General features: G+C 44.6%; 1 protein-coding gene across 1 annotated transcript in view; it reads right to left on the bottom strand.

Moving 5' to 3' along the window:
* Positions 1-17,773, bottom strand: part of LOC111858403 (thrombospondin type-1 domain-containing protein 7B-like) — a 123,368-nt gene extending 105,595 nt beyond the window's left edge. The window contains exon 1 of the mRNA XM_072700533.1: positions 17,403-17,773. The gene's annotated coding sequence lies outside the window, so the exon portion shown is untranslated. The remainder of the gene's footprint in view (positions 1-17,402) is intronic.
* Positions 17,774-19,704: the final 1,931 nt, after the last annotated feature.

Here is a 19,704-nt window from a genome sequence, read left to right as displayed (position 1 = left end):
TCTGCCTCTGCTACCTTCGCGATAAAACGGCTTTGGCAGAGACACTTCTGCAGGGAACGGCAGGATTTCTGCAGATTTTGTAACTGTTACAAATCTTTGCAGGCTCTAAGCATTCAGGCACCATGGGTCTTCCATTTAAATGTCAGAAATATTGAAGGATTCGTTTGCAAGGCTAAGGTTAATAAAAAAAAAATTGTGACCCTGTCCACAATCAGCAACTGGAAGATGTGCAAATGGATTAATTTTTACATCAGAAATACATCACAAATAATTTGGGGTATCAGCAATTTTTGTCAGTGCCAGAGAAAATCTCTCCTTCAACAAATGGCTTTAAAAGTCCAGTTAACAAAATGAAATAAATAAAAAGCTGCACTCAGTAGAGATGCTCCGGAGGGGCCTGGAGCCACAGTGGAGAACGATTTTAGCTGAAAGTGGGTTTTTAAAATACCGTCAAACAAACAAGGGAGCACCGAATTGTCCTCACTTGATGTCAAAGCGACACTTGGAAGGACCATTTTCTGTGTAATTACAGCCTACGCCTGCAGGTCGAGTGAGACGGTGATTACATCTCACCTTGACCCGGTCTTTGAAACCAGACACGGTTACGGTACATTTCCAACCATAGAGGGAGTGCATCACTAAATGAGCCGATTAAATAGGAGATAACACAGCAAAAGGCCATTAAAATACTGCAATGGCTCTGAAACTCCTGACTAAAGCTTCTCAACTTCAGAATTTACAGCTACGTGACACCCTAAATGGGGGGGGGGTTAAGTCACCTTAAAGTCCCAAGAGGCTCCCCACGGCTTCACCCTTCAATAAAATACTTAACCCGCACACTTTTGGGGGACACCGTTTTAGACTGATTGAAAGTAACAGGATTATGTAAATCTCTCTGGATAAGAGTGTTAACAAAAGGAATAAATGAATATTTGAGGGACCCTTCTGTGCCACACAGGAGAGACCCTGGCTCAGGGCATGGGCTGAGTGTCCAGACCAGTCACACAGAGCAATCTCCTGGACCAGCAGAGCAGATCTGGTCCACGGACCAGTGACTCCCCAGAAAGGTCATGTGGTCAGTCCGCATTGTAGGTGCCAGCGTTTGTAGAACTGCCAGGGTGGCAGACTGTTCCAGAAGCATGGGGTTAGACATTCCTGGCGATACTTCATCATGATGCATGAATTTTTAGCGTGGCAGACAGAAAGGAGCCCTGTTGGCTTTGTGGGACCGATGAACATGACAGCAGGCCTGACAGAAGGAGGCAGAGAGGAGCAGGCAGGCGGCACCTCCTCCTGCTCCTCCTCCTCCTCCTAGGTCGTTCCTTTGCGAGCCAGTAAAAGGCTACCTGTTGTGCCACATGAGCCACAGACGTCACTGTGTCAGGCGCTGAAAGGGAAAGCTCCGATCTCATTGGTTGGCCTATTTTAACCCGATCATGTGACAGAGCAATTTTCCAAAATCAGGAAGGGAGGGAAAGGCGGCTGCAGGCGTTTAAAAAAAAAAACATGCAGAATAAAAAAAGAGTACAGACCAAAAAAGGCTCGCAGACAATGATGGGAGGATGACAGACAAGTGGAATGATTCACTGCAAAATATTCACTTGACACTTCCATCTGAGATGGATCATTACCCCACCCCCTCATTAAGATTTCCACTTGTAACACGAATCTTTAAGAAGCTCTGAATTAAATAGGTATGTTAATACCATTATATCGTACATTATTCTAGTAATGTACTATATTATTTCATTTTATCAGTCATACTAGTCACTATCTACCAAGGAACTACCTGCCAACTGTCTTTTTTGCACTAAAAAGCTGCTCTACAACTTCCTCACTTTACATCACTGTTTGCACTACTGGCTGTATATTGTACTGTATACTGTACAGAGGTTTTATCGTATTTATCTCATGTCATGTCTTATATGTTTATACTTTATACTTTTTTTCCCTTTTTTTTCATACTGCATTACAAAGACGAGAGAGGAACAGCATTTTGATTCCCTTGTATGTTATGAACATATAGGGAATTGACAATAAAAGCCTATTTGATTTGATTTGATTCTCATTGTGTTTTTCACTATACAGTTTTCAATTTATTTATGTATGAACAAAGGCAGTGTATGGGCAAATATTTTGGATTGCTACTAAAAGTAATCGTCAGTCAATTCAATAAGGCAGGGAGGGAGGTCTTGCGGCAGACAGAAATGTTCACCATGGTAAAGTGAGAGAGGTTAAAGCGGTGAGATCAGGGCTGGGCCCCGCTGACCTGTTTATTGGTATCTGCATGGTGTGTGACACTTGTGACCCGGTGATGGAGCAGTAGGGAGCTCACACCTCCGGATTGTCTGTGCACAGGCAGCCCTGCGTCACTGGGCACGGCTCACGCACGCCAACACAGCCTCCTGCCGGCACAGCAGTAAATTTCACGCTTTAAAAACCTGTCTTGTAAAGCTGGCTCATGGGAAGCCCATTTTATAAGCCCTTTACAGCTACTTTTTATGGCTCTTTCATAGCTAGATACCTTTTTACAATCTCTGATGGAGGGTTTTCCAAAACATCGGGCCGAAACCATAACATTACTGCGGTATCAGTAATAATGATGCAGCAGGCAGACGTTGGTCGACGGCACTCGTGTACATGTCGGCTATTGTAATAAGCGATGTCACTGCCCGATGCCAGCTCGGCGCTCTGCACATGGCAGTCTGGATGCCTCTGCTGGCCTCCCATTCCCACGGAAATGCAGAGGGGGAGAAGTGGCCGAAACAGCTGACATGGAAAGGGAGGAAAATGTGGGCAGATTTGTGGCAACACATAAACCTGGGCAATTTTGCAGTGGCTAATTGCATGGGAGTGGTTTGAGAATCCCCTCCCTGAGCACGGCGGTAATGGTTTACTGATTAAAACTCAGTCAGACCAAACAAACAGGGATCTTCGGCTACTCTGGGCTAGAGGCAAGTGCATTTTACATGTGTGGTTTTGCACAGAAAATTGCACAAGTTTGTAAAAACCTCTCCCCTAAATCTGAGACAATGAGTCTGGAACCGAACGATTTCCTTATCAACACGAACAGACAAAATACTTGGACAGGGTATGACACCACCACCACCCCCACCCCCCCCAAAAAAATGACAATCCATGTTTGATTCCAGTCTCCATGCAGAGCAGCCCCTGCGCTCCCAGTAGGTACAGCCCGCTGGTGGTCTGACAGCAGCAGCACAAGGGATTTCTGTATTTCAGCTCCATGAAGAGGGAGGGAAGTCACGGGCACGCAAGACGGCATGAAAGGGGGGAGGAAATCAAATCCAACCCGCTGCACTGATGCAAAATCTACACCAGGGATCACAGTTCCAGTCCTAGGGGGCTGGTCTGTAACACAGTTTGCAGATTTCCCTGCTCAAACAGACCTACTAAACATGGCAATTGGCCTGTGCGCTGAATGAGGTGTGTTTGGGAATGGAAATCTGCAAACTGTGATGCAGACTGGCCCTCCAGGACTGGGACTGGGCAATCCTGATCTAGGGCCATGGCAACAATGCTGGAGCCGTTACAAGGTCACAGCTACTGTGGGATGGGGATGCTTGCTTAATTCAGGATTTATTGATCTTATAACAAAAATCATTACCTTACTCATTTGTTTGTGTGTGTGTGTGTGTGTGTGTGTATATATATATAACATTACAAACAACCAGTAGTTTTAAGTAAAACATTAATTTCAAGTAGTATTAAATGGAAACCCAAATTATAGTTCTAAAAGAGCTGTTCTGAGTTAAAAAAAAAAAAAAAAGGGAGCCAATGACTACATTTGCATGAACTGAATGAGTCAGTCAAAAAATTATGACAATAAAAAGAAAATGTCTGTGTGGAAGATACATGCAGATATATTAAATGTTGCTTGTCAATGGATTTTTCTTATGAAACCAATACATTTGCAACATTTTTCAGAATTAAGCAAGTGCCCCAAGACTTTCTGTGAGCCTGGTATGTATCTCATTACTAAGCCAGCTGTGAAAATGAGCAAGTTCCCTTTCTTAAAAAAATCCAAAGAAAATACTCCTTAAGAAAACTATCCAGTGGCCAATTCTGTTCAATTGTACATCCGAGAAACAAAAGCAGCACAATGTTTTTCTGAATAAAATTACGTTCAGATTTTAGCCATGTAGACTGAACAAAGAAAGTAATTGCTTTAATAACATCAACACAACTGCAACAGTTAAAAAAAACATTCTACAACCCCCAAACGCCATTTTCTGAAGATTTCTTAACACCCACAAGCATTTTCCAAGTTTCTCCAGGAAAATTCAGACTTCCATATATGATATTATTGATACCATTAATTAGAACATAAACATATATAATATATAACAGTCACATGACATTCTGAGAATGAGACAACAGATTCAACACTCAAGACTCCAGATGTCCTGCACTACAGAAATAACAAAAACAAAAAAAAACAACAGGTATCATGGAGACAAAGACCAAACCCGACCTTATGGCAGATGAGCAGTCATCTTGCAGGTCTTCATTACATTTCGCATGTTCTTGCCACTTATATTACCTATTCACACACTAACTGTCCACACTGCCTATTATCACAGCACAGCTACACGGCTGCATGGTACTAACAGAATTACAGAATGTAAATAGCTCAGTAAAGTAAGTCGGTAAGTCAATATGATAAAGTGATTACGGAAATTGTTATAAGAACCAGCTGCTAAGGCAAAAATGCAATATGTGCCTGAGTGGAAATAGAGCAGCTGAAGTGACATAGCAGGGGCAGAAAGAAATGTATTTCTAAGGAGAACAGAAATGTGGGGGAAAGATGGTCACCAGCAATAGTACAGACAGTCTAAAAAGCAGGAGCTTTATTTTAACTAAAAGAAGATCCATCCGTCTTTTAACCACTTCTGCTCAGCTTATACTGGAACCAGTCCCAGGCAGGACTGGGCACAAGGTTGGAATCCCAGTCCATCACAGTGGTGAGAAACACACTGCTGGTAATTCAGACATGCGAAACAGCCTCGCTGCGGACCTTTGGAGTGTCGGAGGGAACCCCACACACCATGAGGAACATATGCAACCTCAACACACACAGAGCAAAGGTGGGGTTCGAACCCCCAACCCCTGCAAATGGCAGATACCAGTATTACCCACTGAATTGCCATATCACTCTAGACAAGCAATACATAATAACACGCTAATTATTAATATATGAAGAAAACGCTTAAATTAAAATGTCCATGTCACGCCCTGTCCACTGTGTCTGCCTGATCTTCCTGTCTCCTCCCTAGCACGACCCTAACAAGCCACGCCTGTTTGTTTGTCTTACCTCTTGTTCCTGCCCTCATACTGTATTTAACCATTCACAGCTGCATCTGGTTGCCCCTTCATTAGCCTAGAATTTGAGTGTCTCCTAGACTCGTGTTCCCCAAATCGGTGATTAGCTTTGCTTCCTAGTGTTTGTCTGTGCCCTGCCTTCCCTGTTTTGGATTCCCTGCAATCCTGTTTCTTTTCTGTATTGCCCTTAGTTGTTTAATAAAGCCCCTTCTGTTTGCCTTTGCCTTCGCTTCCTGTTTACTTCGTTCCGCAGGTTGTGACAGTCGCATGCATGTATGTCAGCTTGTTCTGTACAGTTACAGTAGGGTAAAGCTGTACACAGGTTTATTCATTCTGTCATTCCGTAAACAAACCCTAACATAGGTATTGCACCCATGCCAGTTTTCAATAATCTCATTGGTTGCTTCATATGCATAGAAATTTCTGTCCTGCTTACTTATAACAGGCTTTTCCCAGGCCTCCGTGCACTAAATGTGTTCTTGCAGGCAGTCTCTGGGTCCGCCAATGTACACAGCACAGCTGGGGGGATATTTTTTTGCAAGGACCCAAAGCAAGAGGTCTGCTAAAATCTATTTATTGATTTTCTTAATCTCCCTTCATTTGATCCTCTATAAAAGATCACAGACTTAGATAAAGATACACTCCTGTTACCCTCACACTCCACCAAAAGCAATATTCCTGTTTGAAATGGAAATGTTTTTCCCCCTACCCCCTTTTCAAATTTCTCAAGCTGGATATTAAACTGCCTATATGCAGCATCTGTAAATAAGTCTGGCCAGAGGAATTTTAAATGACTTTCGAGGATGCCATCAAGGACCAAATTAAACCATTCAAGAAGACTTTAAGTCATAAACGTATGACACAGACCAGGAAAATAAGGTCTAACAATCGCATTGGCTTTTTAAGCGGATCAAACACGTCGGTCGATTAATTTAATTAAACAGAAAGTGTAGCTGGATATACAGTTTTAAAGATAAATCATTTCTTGATCCTCTAGTGCATTACAGCACAACGGTGAGCTTTAGTTTAGAGAATTTTGAGAATTCTCTGATCGACCCACATACCAGGACAAGGATCAGCTTATAACCTCAGGATCAGCTTAGGCTATTCAATCCTATTCAAAGACTAACTACACATTCTGTGGCTTTTGAAACTGTTACTCCTGCCGAAAGAAGCTGCAAAGGTACAAAGACAGACCAATGACCGAATATGAATCCAGTGGGACTATTCTGCAGCATAAGCTGGGGAGGCCAGTGGAAGGTCCAGTGGGGGACCACAAAAGGTTTAAATTATAAGGCAAACCGCTGCTGTTTCCTCAGGAAAAAAACAGTAACTCAACTACTGTACTTGTATCCAAATAGATGAGGCATTACATCATTACATCATTTATGTCATTATAAGTACTAAATATATATTAGTTGTAATAATATATGGAGAAAGTTATGAAAAACCTTTCAAACTGTGGTGACTAGTAAGGAATGTCCTCTATCCAGGGAGGGCACTGGGACAATCCCTGCACAGTCTTAAAGGGGCTTAAAATAGGAAGGGAACCAACCAATATAAACCTAATAAAATGTGCCGGGTGAACCGTCCAATCAGTTGCCAGCTGATTATGAGCAGCTTTCTCAAATGGGTCCAGACTAAGGGAAATAGAATTCTGAAGCTTACCGTTTTTAAATTTACTTTCATTTTTTTTCCTCTAAAGCCATTGTAGCCTGAATAGGGAACAGATCAGAAAATAAATTATAGTCTGTGCGTTTCTTCCACCCCCCCCCCCCCCCCCCTTTTATTTTCAGACAGTCAGCACTAATGGGGGGAACATGCAGTCCCAACTGTAACCAAGGTCTTCCTAATGGTGCCTTCATAACCAATAATATATTTTTTAATGATTACTTTCATGCATATTTATTTTTATAAATGACAATTAATTATTTGTTCAACTATTGTTGCTAATCTTTCTTTTCATTGTGGTTTTTTTAAGGATCCACACTCATAACAAACAAATTACAGATAACTGCATTGTTCCAAAACAAATTGACTATCAACGACATGTCTTACCAATTGTTTACTCTTAATATATTCTTTTTTCGTACCCATTTGTGACCTTTATTCTTTTCATTCAGAATGTGCAGCAGACTCCACATTCACCACTGTGATTTACTGTTATTTGCTGCCATTTAACCTTATTCCCTTCCATTTTTCGTTCAGTGTATACAAACTGCCCTCTGGTAATTAACATAGTCGTATAAGGAGCTGAATGGCTCTCAGCCTCGTTCCCCGAACATGCCGTCCTTCCCCAGCCACGTTGACCGACCTGTGCTGCATTAACAGATTTCTCTGAGGGGCATTTCGCGAGATCGCCCAGGAGACCGCAAACGCTGATCCGCCTCCATGGCGCTTGGTCCCGATGGCTCCTCGCCACAAAAGCATCGCGGCCGGCATCAGCTGGGAAGCATGTAAAGACCACAAGACGCGCCGAAAAGGCCGTGAGAAGGGAATATGAGTAACATACTGGGATACGTCAAAAAAAACGAAAGAGCCAGACTGCAGGTACGCCTCTGTCAACACACAGACGCAGAGCCCTCAGCTTCATTTATAATGCATGGCATCTGGTAAATGTTTGATGAGCCAGAATCCCCATCTAAATCAGCAGTACCCTCACTAAGACAAAGGTCATTAAGGGTCAGCGCTCAATCCGTGCGCCAGACGTTCACCTTTCACTTTCACTTTCACGCGCTTAACCTAATCTGCGGTGTCAGATCTCTCTCATCAGTCCTGGACCCATAAAACCCCCTGAGAATATCTGAGGAGGACTCAGCCTGGAACTGGTACAGAAAGTATGACACATTATGTTCTGGTAAAATTTCTGCGTCACTGTACTCTATCACTTTGGTATCAGACAGACCAAAAGTCTTTGACTTGACGCGGGTCAACAGTGTCACTCTGATTGCTGTTAGTCAGCAGGAATAACACTGAAGCAGCAAGGCAGGAACTGTTCAGTTGCACTCTGCCATCTGTGCTACATGAATCTAGGTCTAATTGGATGATTTGAAAAATGGTTAAAAAACACAAGGTCAGACAGCAATTATTGACAAAGGCTACACTTAGTTGAAGTGCCAGGCATGGTCACATGACACTGACACTGATGGAGAGCCCTTAAAATGTCAGCATTGAAAAGTCAGTCATAACAATGAGTCACCCACTCGCTGGCTATATCGAGGCAGGAAAAACCAGGCGCCAGTATAACACAAAGCAGGATTTCTTGCTTAGCCAGATAACTTGTATGGAAGGTTACTGGTTTGAATTCTCACGTGACAATTAGCAAAGTATTATTATTATTATTATTATTATTATTATTATTATTATTATCATCATCATCATTGATTAGGGTGGTGCGATGGCACTGTGGTCAACAGTGTTCCCTCACCCCTAAGGGTTTGAGTCTCTGCCATGGCTCCATGTGTGTGGAGTTTGCGTGTTCTCCCTTCGTGGTGCTAGGGTTTCCTCTGGGTACTCTGGTTTCCTCCCACAGTCCAAAAAACATGCCGAGGCTGATTACCACAGGTGTGCGCGTGTGTGTGAGTGTGCCCTGCGATGGGTCGCTGCCCCATCCTGGGTTGTTCCCTGCCTTGTGCCCTGCGATGGGTTGGTGCCCCATCCTGGGTTGTTCCCTGCCTTGTGCCCTGTGATGGGTCGCTGCCCCATACTGGGTTGTTCCCTGCCATGCAACCGTAGTTTCGAAAATAGGCTCGGGACCCCCTATGACCCTGAATAGGACAGGTGGGTACAGACAATGGATGGATGGATTTGACCACACATCCCATGGTAACGGTGATTATTTTAATTCAGATTAGTCACCTAGCTGTGGAGCACAACAGCAGAGCCCTTGACAGATCTAAGTCAGGTTCTTTCACGTTACTGTCCCTTGTTCTGTGGCCAACACCTGCTGCTTCTGGCCAAAAATGCTGAGAACATCGTATGTAGTGCTATTTGGGAGAACACGTTCCAATTTTTTGGGTGCTTGTGGATTTCGTTTTCGTCATGTGCTCTCATCACCTGCAATGACTGATTAAATGCTTCTGGCAAAAGTATTGAAAGCATTAAAAATGCAGAGGAGACTTCAAAGTATCTATAATGCTGCGGTTTTAATTAAAACTAATAAGATATAATCGGCTGCCATTAGCTGTCCAAGAATAAACACACCAGCCAGTACAGTCTTTATAAAAGCAATTTTAAATTCGAAACAAAAATAGAGAACTGCCAAATGAGACCCCATGGCGTCTTTAAACAGCCCCTCTGTCCTCATATCAATGGCTTATTCATTATTGATCGACATGATGCAGAATTGCTGGTGTAGGATAGCTTACATGACAACATCCGTCGGAAATATCAAACACACACACACACACATACACACACACAGGTTTGTAATTATATCTTTGTGGGGACTCCCCATTCATTTCTATGGGGAAAACTCTAATCCCAACATGAGAGCCTTAACCCCTACCCAGCCCTAACCTTAACTGTAAGTAACCAAACAAAATATGAGACATTTGGCATTTTTTAGTTTTTTGATTGCAGATCTTTGTGGGGACCTGAAAAACGGTCGGCAAATGGGCTTGTCACACATTACACGCACTTCATATCCTTACGCTGCCACAGTGCCACACAACATGGATCTGCCAAACAGGAAAGCCACTTCTAGAGGAGGGAGCAAGTACTAAACCTATTGACTACAAAATTAAGAAAAACTTAAGGTAGTTTGGAGGAGCACTGTAGGGGGAATTAATGTACTGAGGCATTATGGGTTTGAGACCTGAAGAAAGTCAGGAACCTCTCCCTTTAACTAGGTGCTTCTCTTATAATACCGTCCCGCAGGGGCACTGAACAGGAGCTGTGAAAGACACACATTCAGACACGTAAAGAAAACAAGCAAAGCAGGGACCATTGTGCATTTCTACATCCTCTGTTAATCACATCCCCTTCATGAGGGAGGGTTACACCTGAGCAAGAACAATCTACTTCCCGGTTAAGATAAAATCTGTCTTCCTTCCTCAGTCGAGCTGCGTCACTTTGGATCGCAGCAAAGCATTTGAGGAAATGGACAAGAAAACCAGTTATCTGTAATGCCAAGCACCGAGACGGGCACTGCTGTTGTACCCTTGAACGAGGTGCCCGTTCTGCCAAGCCTGAGAGGTGCCCATAAGCACGCTAATCGTTTTGCATAAAAGCATCTGCTAAGGACAAAGTAATAACAGCGATAATGAAAATATTCATCAACCAGCTGTTTTCTGGCTGTTCAGCGGCATCGATTCTGTTTTGAAATGAACTTCTGAGAGAATGCGGGAAAGGCGCAGGGAGCAGGGCGGTGGGCGTCACGCTGGGCCGGATGGCCGGGGCTGGTGGCTGCCATTAAAATAGTAACAGAAAGGGCAGAGTAACAGCACCACGCAGCACCTGCTCCTGGTGTCGTATATCAGCGACTCATCTGCTCGGTGTCAGAGAAGCCGCCCCCCCCCCCCGTCCTCCCAGGAGCCCCGAAGATGCCCCCCACCTCTCGTGCTGCCCACCATGGTTTAATTTTTGCCACGACCCCTCCTGGGATCTTGCCGGAAGCTGAGACCCCAGCTGCACCAGTGTGACCATCACACATAATGAGGGCTCGAGCCTCGTGTGGAGGATAAATCCCTGTTCTTATTTCAGAAGATTGGAGAAAAAATGAAAGTATCAGGAATACAGATGTTTAGCTTTATTCCTAACAAGAAACATCAATCTCCTGACAAATATGTATCTTCTGTACAAATACGGGAGGTATTTGAAAAGCAAGAAATTACAACTGATCATACACTTTTCAAGCCATGTTCTCCATTCTGTTCTCCAGAAGTATCCAGTACCTCAAAGGATAGTCGCAGTAGTAGCTGGTGTATGATGGTAGCGTGATGTACGCAATTTTTTTAAAAGCCAGAGGGTACACAGTAATCCAAAAAGTTCGAGCGATACTCACAAGGCTGGATCAGGTGACTTCCCAGCAGCACCATGTAAGTAGGTCACCCTCAAAAATAATGCAATGCAGCCTTGAGGCTGCAGAGAACTTGAGGATGGCTCTCGGTGGGCTAAAAACCCTCCATCATTCCCATAAGCCCCTGCTTCATACGTTGAATATTCTTAAACCAAGCACTTGTCAGTCATTCTGTGTTCCCAGGCGAAAGGGGAAGCATCTGAAAGGGGCATAAATACCCTAAACCCAGCAGGGATTAGAAACTTCTGAAGAGAGGGGTTAAATCAAAGGAACAAACACGAAAAAAAAGAATCAAACACCCACATTGTATCTCCTCGCAAGTCGCAGTGAGACTAGAAGACTTAAGGTTCTGTGAGGTTTCAACAGATGTAAAGGGATGTCCAATGGGAATCTCTGAGTAGACGCTGTGTTGGGTACCCATAATTCCACAGGGCCAGTCAAGGGGGCTACTTTATCAAAATGAAGCTTATTGTGCATTTCACATAATTTGATGAGGGTAACAACTAAGTAATTAATGAGTAGTCTGTTGAAGATAGAAACTAGCCATTCTCAAGTAATAAACCCACATGATTGCTGAATATCTTTTAAAGTATTAACTGACAATTCTGATGTATTTGACCAAAAACCGGCACAGCACACCAGCAACATGGCAGCTACTGAATGTATATGCTAATGTCATTAGCATTGTGCAATTACTTTTGACCATCCACTACACTAGGATGCATTCGTTAATTAAAATGTATTTCCTGTTCTACTGAATATAAATACTGAAAGATCTGTGCGCGTATGCTGGTTGTACAGGGCTTAGTGGGTACTCACTGATGCCCCCGTGTGGAGGCACTGAGGTTGCACCGCACCAGAACCTTGAGCTGTTGTGTCTGTGGAGGCTGAACGCCTGAAGCACGCGCCTCACTGAGCAGGTGTTGACCGGGAGGGATATGGAAATGAGTGCTGGGCCCCTTCAGGATTACCTCACTCTGTGTAGCCGCGAGAACAGCAGAACGGCCCCGACGCTGCCTCCATTAATAAGGGCCGTGCCGAGATGAGTGTGGAAGCCGTCGCTCTGATTCGAAGTTTCCCTGCTGGCACACAGTGTCTGCGATACCGGCTGCTTTGCGCTGCTCAAATGCTCTCTGCAGTCATTCAAATAAACTCCTGCTTACTCAGTGCCTGGGCTTCTTGTTTTGTCTAATAAAGTGTTTTTGCACTTCTGAGGTTTTTAATGCGGGATGTTAAGAATGGCTTATTCCTCAATAGGATGTAATATTCAATAATGGGGATTAAGGTAAGTTCTTGTTTTCTCCAGCGTCTTAGTATTGCCACAGCTTCTGGTCTAAGCTATATCAAGGCCCACAGATGCAGTCCACAGACAATGGAAAATAGTTTTCAGACGGTGCCAGTCTTCCCACATAGACATCGTGGGAAAGGTAGAGTGGCATGTTGGCTCTGTGCCTGTCAGTATTTCTCAGTTGCTCTCCTCCCAAAAACTGCCTCTCTTGCCTCTGAAGATACAGACTAAGGGTAGTAACGGATTGGGTGCGTCATGGGGTTGGGGTGAGAGTAGGGAGGATGGGTGGGGGGTGATATGGTTGCCACATTGCAATCCTTTGTGCATATACAGGGGACAAACCCACCCCCTCGAAGCATCTCACCAGGCCATATCCCTACCATTCAAAACAGAGCTGATCGGAAAGTCTCCCGGAAACTAAAGATAACAGAGTAGAAAGTAGCAGGAGCAACTTGGGGCCTTCATCTGCCTCTGCTTGAGCAGCTCCTTTCTGACGTGGGCCAGACTGATCTCCTCCATCTCTAACAGGCCAGTAACAGAATCCACGCTGTCTGGCTCTCTGAGTGTTTACTGATCCATGGGACTCCATGTGGATGGAACAGACATACCCACCGGACTAAATCAGACTGCAAAAAGGGGAGTGGATTTAACGTGGCTATGAAGCAGCTCTTGGGGTGTTTTTGATAGTAAAGTAACGCCCCTGACATTAGCCCTCCTGAACGACACGTCTATGCTTCACTGCCTCGATTGCTGCTGTTCTCATTGGGCAACCACAACCTCAACCAAAAAGTCCCCAAAAGCTTTGCCCCTCACTGGGATAATTTGAGGTTCTGTAAGTGAATCTCCCACCACAAGGGGGTATGTGACCTGGCATAACCTTGATGAAACGGGCAAATTTAGTCCTCAGTTTTTGACGGCACTCGGGACCATATTTTCGAGCTTCCGCTGGATGCAGTTGGCAAGGTTAAATGCAACTCACAACATGGTGGATAAAAGGGTGATGTCAATTATGCAGCCGGGTCGCTTTTTTCATTTCGATTGTTGTCACAAAAAATACAACCACTGCATCAATAAATCCGACGGCCCCACTAATGCTAAACATGCAGATGGGCCAGTGGTCTCCCTTTTATCTTCTGCAGAGGGAAGTTCTGACAAAAAGATTTAAAGAATAAGTTCATGAAGCCCAGTTTCACTGGGAATTGAAGACCCACGAGAAATTTGAAGAATACAGGACGGAACAATCCACAGTTCAAAGACATACCCAAAATTCCCCAAGAGGCTCCCTTCAATGCGATGCAAACACTCTGCTTCTTCAATCTCATGCTTTATTATCCTCTATTTGAATCGTTTGGTAAACGTTGTTTCATATTGCTATTATAAGACTAGCTTCAGCTTTTGAGTCACTCTTCAGAAGGTTTTAATGTATACTCATTATAGTTAATGCGAACAAAACATATTGAAATGTCAAACTGTTAAGGTAGCAGAAGCATGTCTGTTAAGTGGAGCATCTAGAGCTTTGGTATCTGAGGGTCGCAAAACACGACGGAATGATTAAAGGAAAAGCACAGGCAAGCAGTTTGCGTAATGGCTCAACACAGATACTTAATGACTCTGCCCACCAAGGAAGGCTCGTGTAGCAAGACGGAGAGCCGGCGAAGGTACGGAGAGCAGTAACCGAACGGATGGGAGCGGACATGGAAGGCCAGGCCCTCCCGTGACGGCCGGCTTCTCCAGCAACGAGCAGCTCTTAGGTCTGCGTGATAGAAAATTCTGGTGAACAGCTGTCAAGACCATTTCAGACTGAAGGAGGGGCTGGGGGAGGGGGGGGGCGCTGGGTCAACAAGGGGATCAGGTAGCTGGGACAGCGAGCAGTCCGGTCGATAGATAAGAAAAATGGGTGTCCTCCCTCCCAGACGGAGACAGGAAGTGAAACCCAGCACCAAATGACGTCATGCCTCAGGCCGCTGGGGAGTATTGGAGCGGTGCAGAGTGACCCATGTCCCCGGCGAGCTCCAACACGACGACATATGGCGCGAGTCTGCGAGTTCTCAGGCCGTGTGTCTGGGCGTGTTCGACAAAGGACAAAAGGGAACGTGGGTTAACGTGAGCCTGGCTGCGAAAAGCCGCTCAAAGCTGTCGTTCTTTGTTTTTTGTATTTTTTTTTTTTTAAATTTGCAAACCTGCTGCAGCACATAGATAATTCCCAGGACAGCCACGAAGCGTATGTGAAGGCATTACAGGCTATGTTTACAATGCACTGATCGATACCGCGAATCACTTTCATTCTGTTCCCTTTTAGGCGGATGCTTTGTATTGTGATAAGGGAATCTATGAGACCAAAGGCCTTTGTGCTTGTTTACCTTGCTCAAGAGAGAGGGAGAAAACATATTTCATCAAACATTCCTGATGTGTGGATGGATATCCATAACCTTCTAAAATACTGGCCTCAGACATGGATAAGAGCTGGTTTGCCAACAGCGAGAAAACTGCAGCAGAGTCAATTACACACTTCATGCAGTGCTAAGATGTGCGTGTACTTCAGGCGCTTGTGTAATGCAGGGAATTTGACCCAACAGAACCCGAAGCACAGCTCGAAGTAATTGTCACCTTTGGTGCTGCTTGGAACCAGAGAACCGACCTAAAAAAGGTGGAAAGGCAAATGTAAGCCAGAAGTCTGGGGAGAACAACACACCTGTCTGCCTTTCCCCGTCTCATTTGTAAATCCGATACTTTGAGACACTCAACGCTGAATCGAAATCACCACAGTGGCAAAGAGAAGACAATGGGCTGAAGGCTATGGGCACTAAACGCAATCACCGGCGCCGCGGTGCCGGCGATTAATGAAATTCCATGTAGCGGCCGGGGACTCGAATGACAATTAGTGGTGTTTTCGGCGCTGGTCCGCGAAACACTAATGAGAAAGTGATGCCATATGAACACAGAGAGTTGCGAGGTGTGTGACCCGAATCCGCAACACTCCAGATGAGGGGAAGAAGCCTGGTTCATTCTGAGTGTAAGTGAGTGATTTTGTGTAGTATGTGTGTTTGGGAGGGTTCAGCAAAGGGACCACTGACCCCTGGTTAGGTTAATCACCTAGGTAAAAAATGAAATTACTCACAAAATTCATGCATATATCTCATTTAATTTCATTTAAATAAACCACATTAATTCACTACATCCTTAGCTTATAAGTAGTTCAATGGCTTAAAAATGTTCAGTTACAGAACAACCTGTCCATTGTCATCAGAACTGAACTTCAAAAGAAACGTCACATTGCTGAAGATAAACAGCAAGAGCCACCACCATAATAATTCAGCCATCGCATAAGTGACTCATGTTCCTTTTTTGTCATTGGGAGTTCATTTTAATCTAATGTGAAAATGACATGGACTTCCTGAAAGCAGGGCTGACCGCCGACGTCCCCAACACAGCCACGGCCATGTTGCGGCCAACTTCATAACGGAACGGTGTAGTGAAGAAACGCCATGTGGATACGAGGAATCACACGCCTGTTGGACGCACCGATCGGAGTGTGTGAGGCATCACAAATCTGAGAGCCCGAACTGGTAAAGAAGATTAGGGCGTGCCGACACTCCAGCGAGCCTGGGATACGTTTCCCTCCAAAAAAACATCACATAACCAAAAACATAAAGGTTCCCTGTTAGTTTCGCTTAACTTTAATATATCAGTAGTCTGCAAATGGGGATGTCGGTATGGGCTGTTAATTCAGCCCCAAAAGAAGGATACAAAACTGTAGAATACATTTAGGGACATCCTTTCATATTCTTACATTCTTATAGACCCCATAAGCCAACTGAATGTATGATCATTAGCAAAGAAAAAACTCCAAGGTACCTCCTCTATGGCCATGTGTACTCATTTAACAAAATTATTAAGCATTTAAAAGGCTCCACTGTTAATCCAGACCTCTAACATGTAGCACCTAACCAATGTACTCAGTGTAGCTGCAAATACAGAAGCTTTCTCCTCCATGGCTCCTGCATATGGAGAGTTAATGCTCCCTGCATAGAGTTACAATTAATTACAGCCACAGCCAGCTGTGAAAAAGCCTTTCCGATGGAAAAAGTCTGTACTGTGCGCTTGGAGACACACAGGCGAGAGGTACAGTGGCATGAGCAGCACACCTGCCCTCGTTTACAAGAGAACAAAAGCAGCTTCACAAACAGCACATATTTCTGGGAAAGTGACATTTAACATGCATTCAATGCCGAACATACAGAACAACCCCCCCGCCACCCCCCCCGAACCCCAATGGGAGGGAGCACAGCTCTTTTAACTCTAAACCTGACTGACCAAGAGTCCATCCAGTCATTACTTCCTGTCTGGATTTTCAGACACCTGGGGTTCCTAACTCAGCCTCTTGCACATAACATGTCCCCAAAAGCGTAAACCCTCCCTTTTCGTCATTTCTACATGATCACTTTGTTTTTAAGCACCATAAGTCCCCAGCAGGGCCGCCTGTCCCCACTGCCCTGAAGTTGGTGCTCAGCTTTTATATGCCCTAATAAACAGCCCCATTCCTGCCCCTTGGGTTTGACAGGAGTTGTCTGCTCAGGTCACCTGCAAGTCTGGCTTCCAAAAAAAAAAAACAGAGTTGGCCGCTCTGTTGCCGTGACCTCAGAGTGCCCCGGGCCAGCAGGAGGGGACACACCGACACGAGGACAGTCATCGGTCACCACCACCACCCCCCCCACCAGCACTCAGGAAGAATGGGTAGGAAGAGAGAGAACTTACCTGTGCTGCTGCAACTGCCGCTTTCCCACGACTGTGAGCAAGAGAGAGAGAGAGCAAGAGAGAGAAAGAGAAAGAGAAAGAGAGAGAGAGAGAGAGAGGGGGAAGGAACAGGCACCCGAAGAGGAGGATGCAGCCGGTGCTGATGTGATGCTCCGATCACACGCAGCACGCTCTCCCGACTGAGGGGAAGCTCGTCCACTTGGAGGTGGTTCTTCTCAGTCTAATGACATCTGCCTCTCTCTTTAAACCCATTGGCTAACAGGGATGATTCCCACTTATCCAGCATCGCTGTCTCCCAATGAATCCCCTTTCCTGCCTCCAGTCCCCATCCCCTCCCTGTCTCTCTCTCTCTCTCTCTCCATCTCCCGCGCAGCTCCTGCCAGCAGCACCGCACTCGCTGCCTCCCCTGCCCTCCCCCAGAAGTGTCTCCGCGTGTCTCAGTCTGTAAAATCCCTCCTGCCTCTCTGTCCTTTTCCTCCCTCATCAGTTTTCTTTGCTCTCCTCTTCTTCTCCCACCTCATTGTTTGACGTCAAGAAGTTCTGAGCGTGTTTCTGAATGTGGGCTACACTCACTCCGAACCCTCAGAAATATTCTCTCAGGATGAGAAGTAACGCAGGAGACCTCGAAACGATGCAAGAAGTCTGGCAGGATTGCTCTGTTCCTCTGTTCGATACTCTAAACAGGGAGTGAATTATTTGCAGCCACATATTGCACCATTAATATATTTTTGTTCACTTGACTCCATCAGTAACACTTTACTCGGTCCCACAAATAATGCTATTACTTATGTATTAATTAACCACCACTTAGCTACATACTGATCTCATGTTAATTCATCATTAATGAATCATGGCACATCTTTTATCTCAAGCAGTCACTATGTTTGTTGCTGTATCTGTTAATTCTGCAAACCTTTGTGAACTACTGACTGTCCACTATATATAATTGTTCTTTGCGCTGTGCAATATCCACTGTATATATGTAACTTGCATAGTTTTCTTAATATCTGTGTATGTGACATTCATCTGTGCAATTACTCACGTCATGTGTGCAATATGTGTAATTGTGTGCACAAATTTTTCATAAATGTTCTTTCTTGTTTATTTCTATTTTGTTATGGTATGTTTTAGTTTGTTTTTCTGTTGCTATTTTATTTTAGGCAAGTACATTTTCCTCGCATGAGATCAATAATGTCTTAAAAAAAACATAAAATAAAAAAAAATGAATTGACATTTTTATCTCAAGTCTCTAATATATTTGTTCATGATTTATTCATCAGTAGTAGCTGAGTTACTACTAAGTATTTGTGCCCCCTCAAGTAAAGTATTACCATTCCATCTGCTATTTGCCTCATTTTGACTTAGGATTTTCATTTTCATTGCTCTATCAAACCAACATGCTCTCAGTCCCTCCCTTCCTGCATGAAGATAAAACGCTGAAGCACAAGGAAACTTGCTTCTTGCTGCTTTCGGTCACTCTGCGACTCAGAGACCCACAGATAATAATCCTCCTCCATCCCGCTGAATCCCGACAGGCACCTACGGAACCCGTGTGTTCAGCAGGATTATTGTGGGGCACATAATCCACTGCCTGGTGTGTAATACAGAAGGCTGGCTCCCCCCATTCAGGGCCCACTAAGTCAGCTGCACAAGCTGGAAGTCAAGAGAGACCCGGAGGAACAGCGGCATATGGCGCTAACGCACTCAGTATTGATTGGTTATTCGACTGAAGGGGGTCGCTCCTAATTCTTACCTTCAGCATCCCTTATGCCCCGCCCCCCAACCTTTCGTTCCAGACATATCTGACAGCTAAGGAGTTGCATCACTTTTCAAAAATGGATATGTGTGTGTGTCACTGGCAGCTGCTGGAGATCACGGAGGGGCTGTTAAATTTTCATAACCTCGGCTAGAATACCGACACACCGTATTCCTGTTATTTCTACTAAAAGCATCCTCTTGCATCCTCTAATGACTCCTCCTGGCTTCATTCATACTCATTTTTACTGACAGTTAGCCTCGCTTGCATGCACCGCTCATGCCTGCTGAAGGCAGCGCCCTGTAGTGGCATGTGAGTATGCACAAACAGCTGAAATAAAGGTCTGCGCTGTCGAGATGCCGACTCTAAAAAATAATGAATGAGAGATTGCTGAGACTGAGTGTTAGCGAAGTGTGTTTTGTTAGGAAACTTGAATTTTTGTTCTATAATTTGCTTTAGGAGAGCTAAACCGCTCGTTATCCCATTGAAAATGCACAGTCTTTCATGTGCTTCTTTTGCATGGCTCTGAAGAGGACCTATTATGGC

Source organism: Paramormyrops kingsleyae, chromosome 16, assembly GCF_048594095.1.
Source record: "Paramormyrops kingsleyae isolate MSU_618 chromosome 16, PKINGS_0.4, whole genome shotgun sequence".
NCBI classification, from domain to species: domain Eukaryota; kingdom Metazoa; phylum Chordata; class Actinopteri; order Osteoglossiformes; family Mormyridae; genus Paramormyrops; species Paramormyrops kingsleyae.
Note: the sequence above shows the minus strand (reverse complement) of the source record. Positions and strands in the feature narration are given on the sequence as shown.